This window comes from Pangasianodon hypophthalmus, chromosome 19 (genome assembly GCF_027358585.1).
Source record: "Pangasianodon hypophthalmus isolate fPanHyp1 chromosome 19, fPanHyp1.pri, whole genome shotgun sequence".
Taxonomy (NCBI): domain Eukaryota; kingdom Metazoa; phylum Chordata; class Actinopteri; order Siluriformes; family Pangasiidae; genus Pangasianodon; species Pangasianodon hypophthalmus.
In genome coordinates this window covers 21,476,123-21,487,826 of record NC_069728.1, presented here as the reverse complement: position 1 = coordinate 21,487,826, position 11,704 = coordinate 21,476,123, and the positions used below count along the sequence as shown (strand labels likewise).

Sequence of the window (11,704 nt, the reverse complement as noted above, 5' to 3'; positions counted from 1 at the left end):
CATTTCATTCTCTCTCTGTTCACTGTTAATTAAGTGAAATAGTGAAGACACCTTCAGTGAGATGAGTAGTGTGAGAAAAACAAAATACAAAAAAGATAAATAATTTTTTTTTTAAATGGGGCATGACAAGTTGGAAGATTTTAACATTTAAATGCTCCAATTTGGTGCAGGGCTAACGTCCCAAAATATGTATAAAAAGTTCATGTATCACACCACACACTAGCCCAACTAAAGAATACTTTAATATAAATGATTAGATTGGCTGATTTCACATGCTAAGTGAACCACTCTTTCACTGTTGATGACACCATTAAGCTTACCATTATTACAGATTGTCTGTGAATGCTTTCCATGCTATAGAAGTCAATTTGGACCATCTTCATAACCTCTGGAAGTTTACTGCCAGAAAACCTGGATATAATGCTCCTCTGTGACCTGGAGAATGATAGGGAGGGAGGTAACTGGAATTAACCTCAATTCAAGGAGGATTAAAAAAACAACTAAGTGGGGCCATGGCTGCTGAGGTACCAATCTTTCACCAGGATGTGACAGCAATATCCTTCTGATAATGTCTGAAGAGTGTGGTGGTCCTAAAGAAACCCAACTGCAAATGCCTCTGGTTACAGGGGTGGGTACTAACTGCCCTGTTCTGTATAAACAAACCTCTCAGATGCTTATAGTTGGCTAGCATCGCTCAAACAGGGTAGAGAGAGAAACACTATCCTTCCCACACTGACAGCAGAGCCAGTTGTGCTGTTTTAGACTCCATGTCATAGTTAATACCACGTAGATAACACATGCGCCACTCTGGAGCCTAAAAGGTTCTGCTTTAGACAGCACTGCTTTATCTCTACAATCAAGAGAAGCATCAGGTCTATTAGTTTCACATCCACATCCATAGAACACATTTTGTCAAGGATCTCTCCGAGAGAAAAGATGCGTACGACCTTGTGTTTCACACATCCTTGACTTCTTGTTTGTGTTGATGCTGTCATCAAATGCATCAGGTTTTCTAATCAGTATCAGGGCCTCAGAATAAGGTCTAAGAAAAAAAACATTTTTTTTTTTTTTAGATAATTAACAATAAAATCATAGAGCTGGTATTCTTTAATATCATGTGACCATGTTAAGTTATATAGAAATATCGGCGCTGTCACCCTGTGGTTATTGCTATGTTCGGTTGTAAATTGTTGCCATGTCACCTTGTCTCTTGTTACAGTGACTTGTTGCCCATTCATCCTAACGTCATCCTAACGTCATCCTAACGTCATCTTAATCTCATGTTGCCTGTTGCTTGTCACTCATTGCCCTTTTGCATGTTACACTGTCGCTTGTTGCCCTGCTGCTTGTCAGCCTGTCACTATGTGGCTTATCACCCTGTTGCTTGTTGCCCTGTCACTTATTGCCCTGTCACCATGTGGCTTCTTGTCTTGTTGCTTGTCAGTTACTGCCCTTCCATTGTTACCATCTTTCTTGATATGGTGTTGCTTGCAACCTGCTTGTTTGTGGCACTTGATACCCTGTCACCATATGGCTTCTTGCCTTGTTGCCCTGTTGCTTATATCCCTGTCACTTGTTGCCTTGTTGCTTGTTGCCCTGTCACTTACTGCCCTGTTGCTTGTTGCCCTGTCACTTACTGCCCTGTTGCTTGTTGCCCTGTCACTTACTGCCTTGTTGCTTGTTGCCCTGTCACTTACTGCCCTGTTGCTTATTGCCCTGTCACTTACTGCCCTGTTGCTTGTTGCCCTGTCACTTACTGCCCTGTTGCTTGTTGCCCTGTCACTTACTGCCTTGTTGCTTGTTGCCCTGTCACTTACTGCCCTGTTGCTTGTTGCCCTGTCACTTACTGCCTTGTTGCTTGTTGCCCTGTCACTTACTGCCCTGTTGCTTGTTGCCCTGTCACTTACTGCCTTGTTGCTTGTTGCCCTGTCACTTACTGCCCTGTTGCTTGTTGCCCTGTCACTTACTGCCCTGTTGCTTATTGCCCTGTCACTTACTGCCCTGTTGCTTGTTGCCCTGTCACTTACTGCCCTGTTGCTTGTTGCCCTGTCACTTACTGCCCTGTTGCTTGTTGCCCTGTCACTTACTGCCCTGTTGCTTGTTGCCCTGTCACTTACTGCCCTGTTGCTTGTTGCCCTGTCACTTACTGCCTTGTTGCTTGTTGCCCTGTCACTTACTGCCCTGTTGCTTGTTGCCCTGTCACTTACTGCCCTGTTGCTTGTTGCCCTGTCACTTACTGCCCTGTTGCTTGTTGCCCTGTCACTTACTGCCTTGTTGCTTGTTGCCCTGTCACTTACTGCCCTGTTGCTTGTTGCCCTGTCACTTACTGCCTTGTTGCTTGTTGCCCTGTCACTTACTGCCCTGTTGCTTATTGCCCTGTCACTTACTGCCCTGTTGCTTGTTGCCCTGTTGCTTGTTGCCCTGTCACTTACTGCCTTGTTGCTTGTTGCCCTGTTGCTTGTTGCCCTGTCACTTACTGCCCTGTTGCTTGTTGCCCTGTCACTTGTTGTCCTGTGACTTACTGTCATGTCAGTTGTCACCCTGTCACCATATGGCTTCTTGCCCTGTTGCTTGTTGCCCTCTTACTTCTTGTCCTGTCAATTGTTGTCCTTTCACTTGTCACCCTGTTCCTTGTCATGTCTCCTTGTTGCTTACCGCCCTGTTCCCATGGTGCTTGTCACTGGTTATCTTTGTGGATGTGACAAAATACAAATACATTTTAGTGACAAGCCAACAGTCCCTCTGCGCCCCCTCTGATACCTCTGAACCCACACACACACACACACACACACACACACACGTCTCTGTGAAATGCCTTCAGCACAGACTTCTCTTCAGATGAAAGAGGACACACACACAGACACACACACACACACACACACGGTCCTTGAGCATAGTGGTCTGGCATGAGGCTCGACACAGCACAGTGGGGTTGCCATGGTAACACTTGTTGGCAAAAAAAATTCATGTTCTTTTTTCAGCCAAATGAGAGAGGGAGCGAGAGAGCGACAGTCAGGGGTGGGGATAAGGGGTGAATGTGTAATTTCAGTATTGTATTTTAGGTATCTAGTTTTTATTTGGCTAGCGGCTTTTACATTTTTGAGTGTGATATCTGCTTATAGCATTTTCCAACAGGATAACAACAAATTTACACCACGTTTAATAGTTATTATATACTAGGGGTATGAAGCAGTGACACTATCTCTATCTGTATTCATATTCATATTTAAACCAAAAGTGGGTGTGGCTTAAACCAAAAGGGTTTATTTAAAAAAAAATCAATATGAACCTTGCCACTATGCCCCCAGAAACACCTGAAAATTGCATCACATAAGAAATAAAACAATGACACATCATACTTTTGTTCTACGTTTATAGTTATATTTTATGTTGTAGAATTGACGTTGTCACCAGCCTTTCTTTTTTTCTCTCTTAAGGTTAATGAGCAAAAACGCAGCTTATCATGTTACCACAAAACTACAATGCGTAAACTTCTCTGTCCTGATGATGTCAGAAAATTAACCAACACCTTCTGACCAATCACAATCCAGAAATCAGCAGCTAAAAAGATGCTCAAGTGTGTTCCAAATGTCTGTTCATTTTCAACCTCTCCCGAGGAACCGTATAATATTATCATGGTAAATGATGGAGCCTTTGGAAGGAGGGCACAGTGATGATCAACATGATCAACAGCCCTAATAAGCACTTATCAAATTCTTTCTTTGTATTATTTGGGTCTGTGGAGAACCTCCAGCTGTAGACATTCTGATATTTATTTCTGTAATACCAGAGGGATAAACAAAGCTGCATTTCCCCCCCAATTTTTCCTCAAAGTCATCCAAGCTCAGTGCTGTTTGACACAATGAATCTGATCGAATGTCCTGTCTGTGTCCGTTAACACAACCAGCAAGGTTACTGCATTATATTTAGACAAATTTATTCAGATAAACGTCTTGTATTACCATGTGACCTTCTCTCACCAGCCACACTGAAACACGAGTTGCACAGATACGAGTCTTATTGAACTGTTTTATATCACTATTGAATAAAAACCACCACATTTTTTTTTATTATTCTTCTAACAAGATTTCATCACTCTTCATTAATGGAATGGCACTGCATTGTGCCCTGATTGGTTAAAAGGTCTTAGTCATCAAGAGAACACTAATTACCACTGCGTGTAGTCTGTAATAATAAGTAAAATTAGTTTTGAAGGTTTTGTGCAAAACATAATGAAGGTTCTGTGTAGAAGGTTCTGTGAGTCTGAAAGCCTTCTGTAATCAGGTTAATATTGATCAGGATCCATTACACATTACACACAGAGAGCTTTTATCCTCTTTCTTAAAGTGAACATGCACGCACATGCACACGCACACGCTTGCTTGATTGCTTGTTGTCCATCGTAATCTGATGATGAAGCCCACTTCTGTCTTCTAATGGTGAGTTCTGAAATGGCTAAAGAGTCCAATTCTGGAACCACAGGTTCTGTTACAGGTGGGGCATGATCCTGTAACAGCATCCTTCTGTGTTCTTTATGGATTGCTTATGCTGTCTTCTAGCAGCCCTGTCCTCCTCCAGCATGTGAGTCTCTTCAAGGGTAAGCTGTGGTCAGGTGTTACAGTTAGCAGCAGCGTCCTCCAGGTTCTCAGCACTTATCTTACACTTCAATTAGTGAAGCATCGACCATAATGTAATGTAATGATTGTAAGGCACTCTGCAGGGTAGTCGGTTGCAGGGCATCCTGATAACACGACCTACCCAGCGTAGATGGTGTTGGGTAATCATGGCCTCAATGCTTCTGCACTTGTTCTTTGCAAGAGTCTCAGTATGAGGCACATGATTCTGCCAGGTGATTCCCAAGATACACTGAAGGCATCCTATGTGGAAGTGCTCAAGGGAATTTATATGATGCCCATAGGTGTCCACAGACAGCTTGGTAAACAGCAACCATGGTGTGTAGGTAAAGATTTTTATTCTGAAAGACCTGAAGGCAAAGTCTCCAAAAAGCAGCTGATGCTTGATTAACCCAGTTATGTATTTGATTCTTGATACTGCAGGCCTCGGAGAGGACACTGCCCAGGTATTTCAAAGAAGGAGCTATTGCAAGTAGTTTTTGGTTAATTTTAATCACTGGCAGTGTGTGTGGTGTTCCAGAGCTTCTCTGGCAGATCACCTCTGTTTTTGCAGTGTTAACAGAGAGCCCCAAACTGTAGCAAAGATGGATTAAAGGTCCTGGGGCGTGTGAGGCAAAAGAGCACAGTCATCAGCACACTGTAGCTGTAGGACCTGCTCTCCGGACTGTAACACCACTGCTGTCCTCGAGCTCCTCATGGAGAAGATGGGTGACACATAAGAGGAGGATTTTGAAGAACAGTGGGGAACTGGTTGAGAACAGGTGCCAGCACACATTCACCCCTTATTCCTGTGCTGACAGGGAAAGGGTCTAATCTTGACCTCCTACTGTCACCATCTCATCATGGAATGACCGAATGATATTGACGAATTTGGTGGGGCAACCAAATTTATACACCATGATCCATGCCCCTGTTCACAGCATCAAATACTTTTGAGAGGTAGATGAAGACCACGAAGAGGTCCTGGTGTTTATCCTAAAAATACACTGTGACTCTGGTAACACTGATTCAGTGTGATGTTGTTGATTAGCCTCTGCAGTGAAACCTTCACCAAGACTTTGCCTGCAACTGCAAGAAGGAATTTTCCCTTCTATTGCCATAGATGGATTTATTACCCTTGTTTTTGTATATGGTGATGATGTTTGTGTCTCTCTACTGCTGGGGAATATTTTCATCTTCCCAGGCCTTAGGTATGCATTGGTGAAGTCTTGTGCTGTGGTACTCTCCCTGCTTTATCAGGGATGTTGTCAGTGCCAGGGGAGTTCTTGTCTTTGACTGAGTGGATGGCTGATAAACCTTTAGGACAGATGATTGCTGGTTGAGAGTTTGATTAGGGGTACAATCAGGGAGTTCTTCGAGAATAGAGTGGTCTGCAGGGGCATGTTGTTTGAGAAGGGCATCAAAGTGTTCAGCCCACCTCAAAAGAGTTTTGTACTGGTCTTTCAGGAATGAGAGACCATCTGCTAGGTCTGGATTCTTGGGCCTTGTTTCTCCCTCATTCAATCTCCAGTGTTCTTACAGCCTTATGTACCTCTCTGTAAGCCTTCTGCCATTGCTGTCTGAGAGCACGGGATGAGGGGTTGCTCATGGATGCACTGTGTGTTTTATGCATATTGTCCAGTAAGGTGAGGCTGATGTCTGAGTTCTCATCAAACCAATCTGGATGTTTTTGCCCTTATAGCTGATTAATATGAGACGATAGATTGAATTTCAGCTTTCATTTCCTGATATTTACATCTAGATGTGTTAAACAACTTAAAACATGGCACTTTCTGTTTGAATCCACCTTTTTTCAAGTGACCAAAAATACTAGAACATGTGACTGACAGGTGTTTCTTGTTGCCCAGGTGTGTCCTGTTAGATTGATTGTTTAAACAATTAATAGCTCTGAATGTCTACTCTTGGGTTGAACCTTTGGTTTCACCTGTGAAGACTGCATTTGTTTTTAAAAAGGACAAACCAACGTGAAGACCAGAGAGCTGTCTATGGGTGAAAAGCAAGCCATTTTGAAGAAAAGAGGGAAAATTAATCAGAGCCATTGCACAGGCATTGGGCATAGCCAGTATAACAATGTGGAATGTCCTGAAAAAGAAAGAAACCATTGGTATAGTAACAACCAGACATCAAACAGGTCGGCCAAGAAAAACAACAGCAGCTGATGACAGAAACATTGTGAGAGCTGCGAAGAAAAACCCAAAACCCAAAACTGGATAAACTCCAATCGCCAGAACACCTTGCGGCCTACAAACATGGCCGCTCCGGACTACAACACCCAGTCTACATGATCACTATTGCATTTCGGCTGACCTGACTTCTGATTGCACTCACCTGGTTCCCATCACACACACACACACACACACATCACTATAAATACAGACTCTGGGCATTCAGTCATTCAGTCAATCGTGAAGTAACGATCAGTACAGTACAGAAGTCCTTGCCTGACTTCTCTTGCCTTATTCTCTGTGTTTGATATTCTGGTTTTTGATCATGTTCTGGATCCTGTTTTTTTTTTTTTTTTTTTTTTAAGATTTTGGGTTCTGTCCACATTGTGTTTGCTGATCACCTGATTCTTTTTTTTTTTTTTTTTTTTTTAAAGGGGCAGGGTTTGCAGCTTCAGGGTTCTAATTCTAAATATTGGACCCAATAAGATCATGTTTTCTGTTTGGTTTCAGGAAAAAAACTCTAGTGTAAAACTCTTTAGTAGTATTTGATTTGGCATAAGCTATAACAAATATATCTGATTTTTTTTAAAAAGAGCTCCATTAATTGGAGTTAATTTTAGTCAAGTCAAGTGGAGTTTACCATCATTTCAGCCACATACAGCCCGTTAGTACAGAGTGAAACAAAACAACGTTCCTCCAGGACCAAGGTGCTACATAAGACAAACACAGAACTACAAGGGACTACATAATTTATACTTAAAGTGCACAAGTGCAAACATGTGCAGACAGCACAAGACAATACAAGACAGTACAATGACCACTGGGACAGACTGAGCGCAGTAAGTCCCAGTGTAGCGCCGACCAGCACACTCATATTATGTGCTTCATTAGGGTAAAAGTGTTAATAATAATATGTATTTTTTATTGTGGAACAACCATATAAAGCCAATTACTAGGAAATATTGAAAAAAAATATTTTTAAAATAATTTTCTTTTATTTCATTTAATCAATGACATGAAAAAGAACAGAAAAGAAATGAAACCCAGACAAGGACATAAGAACATCCCTCAAAAAATGAGTGTTGTGTGGTTTAGAAGTACTATTATTACTACTACTAATACTACTACTACTAGTACTGCTGTTATTATTACTATTACACCTATTGTACTAATAATAATGTGCAGTGGATGTAGGGTGTGATTGCTCTCTCTGTGCCACAGCTCCCATATGGTCTAGCGGTTAGGATTCCTGGTTTTCACCCAGGCGGCCCGGGTTCGACTCCCGGTATGGGAAGAGAGATTTTATTACAGAATCCTGTAGAATTATTTCAAACAGCGTTTCATTACAGAGCGTCATTAACCTGCTCCCGACGTCACGTGACATTCCGAAACCTCAGACCCCCCCCCTGTGCACACGCTGAGTCACGTGATCTCTAATCTACACCTTCAGCTTCACTGTGTGCCATATGAGTCTATAAAAAATCTCCCTTTAAGATTAAAAATCTATACAAAAGACTGTATAATATTGTTTTAAACCCCAAACCCTTAGCCTTTACTAACACTTTTCATAACGCATTTCATACATATACTTTATAAAATATAAACAACAGGTCTAGCTAGTGTAAAAGTAAACAAACAAACAAACAAACAAACAAAGGTAATGTATTACTGGTTTAAATACTAACACAAATAACTCATCTTTATACAAACCTTTAACACAAGTTTTATATAATAATATTATTATGCATATAAATTTAAAAAAATGTTAAGCTAGTGTAAAAATAAAGTGCCTAGAAATAAATCAACAAACAAACAAACAAACAAATAAAATCTCCATTTCGGGATAAAATGCATGAAAAACAATATTATATTTTTAATTGTAGTTTTAAATGTTTAAAAGATATTAAAGGTAATAATAATAATAATAATAATAATAATAATAATAATAATAATAATAATAATAATAATTCATTTTTATGGAAAGATTTAATAACATTTTTAATGATAAATACATAAATAAATAAATTTATATGAAATAAAATATAATAGTTTAGGCAAGTGTATAAATGTGGTATTAAATAAACAAATAAATAAATGTTTTTTAATCAATGAATGAGGAGGTTTATATTATATTATATTATATTATATTATATTATATTATATTATATTATATTATATTATTTATGTTAATAACTGTTTCTGTCTCTTGTTGTGACAAATATTTAACAATATTGAACATGAGGCTGTAAGTCAGATGTGTGTTTAATAAACAGTTCATAACAGGTGAGGTGTGTTTTAGGTTTAAACACAGTCTCGCAGTGCCTCCTGGTGGCCAAACCCCGTCACTGCACTCTTCACTGTAAACCCCACTGTGTGTACACTGACTCTCAGCTCACACACCTCTTTTATTTTTTACTTTAGTCACTTTTTCTAGTTATGCAGCGAACAGAGAGAGTAATAATCAGTGTATAGTCAGGAAAACTCTCTGTGATCTAGCTGGGGTTTATCTGGTTTCTAGGCAACAGGCAGTTTTTTTTCAGCCACGCCCCCTCAGGAGAACAGTAAAGGTGGTAATTTCGATTCATTCCAGTGACTCGATTCTTTTGATTCTGTTCATCAAAAAGATTCGTTTACTGATTCGTTCAGTGACTATTTCTGTAAGTTGCGTCATTTCACCAGTAGGTGGAGCCAGTGAGTATATATTTTTAAAGATATGAGTTTCATTGTTTCATTCACTCAATACATTCATTTAAAAACGCAAAGTTTTCAAGAGACAAGTTTTAGTATTATGATTTATTAAAACTGGCATGTCCAGTCCACAAAGAGAAGGTCTGGTGAATTTATTTTCAAGAAAGACAGTTCAGTCAGTACAGGCTAGTTTTGAGAGAGTGGTCATGAATGATATTATGAATGTAATTTAAAAAAAATTACATACCTCTATGAAGTAGTTTTCAGTGCTACAATAATAAAAAAAAATTGTCCCTCAGTGTGAGTAAGACAAAGGAGGTTGTGATAGACTTCAGGAGAAACTCTGTTGACCACCCCCCAATGACCATCGACGGCTCGGCCGTGGAGAGAGTCAGCAGCACTAAATTCCTGGGGGTGCACATTATAGAGGATCTCACCTGGACCACCAACATCACGTCACTCAACAAGAAGGCCCAACAGCGCCTCCACTTTCTCCGCCGGCTGAAAAGAGCAAGTCTCCCTCCACCCATCCTCAGCACTTTCTACAGGGGCACCACTGAGAGTGTGCTGACCAGCTGCCCCTCTCCCCTCCATCCTGGGCATTTTCCTTGCACGATGCTCCAGCAAGGCTACCAGCGTCGTGAAGGACCCTACCCATCCCTCCCACAATCTCTTCCAGCTCCTGCCATCAGGTGGAAGGTACCGGAGTATCAAAGCTCGCTCTGTCAGATTGCTCAACAGCTTTTTCCCCCAGGCTGTGAGAGCCCTCAACTCCAATCTCCCTGTCCCTCTCTGAAACCTCATCCACAACCCTACCTCCTGAAACCATGAACACCTCACCCCCTCCCCCAACTCATGAAAAACTGACAATCTGTTTAAAGTGCAATTGTGAGTGTGCTACACACAGGTGAGTGGGCTATACAAACCACCTGTAGTAACACACTCTTTTCTCTGAATGTACACTGAACACTTTTTATAGACATTCCCTCACACAAAGACTCAATTTGACAATATATGTTTACTTGTGCATTGCACTACAAATCATCTTGCACTATGCGCTGCTTCCCCCAAAATATCTCTTTTGCACAATTTCATTTATAGTATGTATATATGTATGGTCATCTTAATTGTTTTTCTTATACTTCTATTGTTGTATGTTCATATTTATGTTTAACTTTTTTATGCTACACACTTTTCAAATGCACTGTTCCTCCTCTTTCTCTTCATGTTGAAAGGGTGGAGAACTGAACGAACGACATGCATGTATCGGCCGAGCCGATATCAGTGAGTCAGCAGATCCTCGTTCGTTCAGCTAGTTCATTCATTTTGTTCACGAACTGCAAGTACCAGTTCGCTCAGAATCAGAAGGTCTTCCACTCTCGTTGAGACTCAGAGGAAGAGCCGTATTCATTCAATACGTCTAACCAGTGACCTTCTCCTTCACATCCTTCACTATAATGCAGGTTTTAAAATGCAGGGAAAAGCTGCAAAGCAGTCGCACATTTCACACGGGCATGTTTTTTTTTTTCCATTGCCACACCTCTACCCCCTGTTCAGAACATTTTCCATTCATGCAGCATCTGCAAGGGTGTACAATCTCAGTCACCGGGTCACACTCAATAACTGAACAGACGTATTGCCTTGTTTACAGCCTGATGGAACTCCTGATGTAACATGGCCAAGTATTTAGGAAATCACAATCTAAATACCATCAAAAAGTTGGGTTCCAAATAGGCAACAATAAAATACAGCTTTTTACAACAGTCATATCATAGTTTATTTATTTTATTTAGTAAAATGAAACATTTTTAAACCATGGTCTATTTTGGTACATGTCTGTCCTTTCATTCAATTGAGTAGTCACTGGTGTGCACTGCTTACATTTTGGAATATTCAGACTTTAATTGAATTAGTAAAAAAAAAAAAACAGGAAATTTACCCTATTTTACACACACACACAGTGGTGCTTGAAAGTTTAGGCCATAAATATGGCCTAACTAAAAATCAAGCAAGCAACACTTACCAGCTACTGTTTGCCTTATCGCGACTAATCGACTAAGTGACTAATCGCTTTTGCTCTATTGAGCTCTCCCTATACAAGTGATTTTAATTAATTATGCTTTACATTTTATTCAGCACACAGTGTTGTTATAAGTTATAAGCGTAAGTTAATTGGTAGAAGTAGCTATTAAAAGCCAAAAGCTTTTCCTCATTTTT

At 40.4% G+C, this 11,704-nt stretch overlaps 1 non-coding gene across 1 annotated transcript; it reads left to right on the top strand.

The window, feature by feature from the left end:
• Window positions 1-8,021: 8,021 nt before the first annotated feature.
• On the top strand, window positions 8,022-8,093 carry trnae-uuc (transfer RNA glutamic acid (anticodon UUC)). Its single transcript has one exon. It is a non-coding gene; the product is annotated as a tRNA-Glu (tRNA).
• The last annotated feature ends 3,611 nt before the right edge of the window (window positions 8,094-11,704 follow it).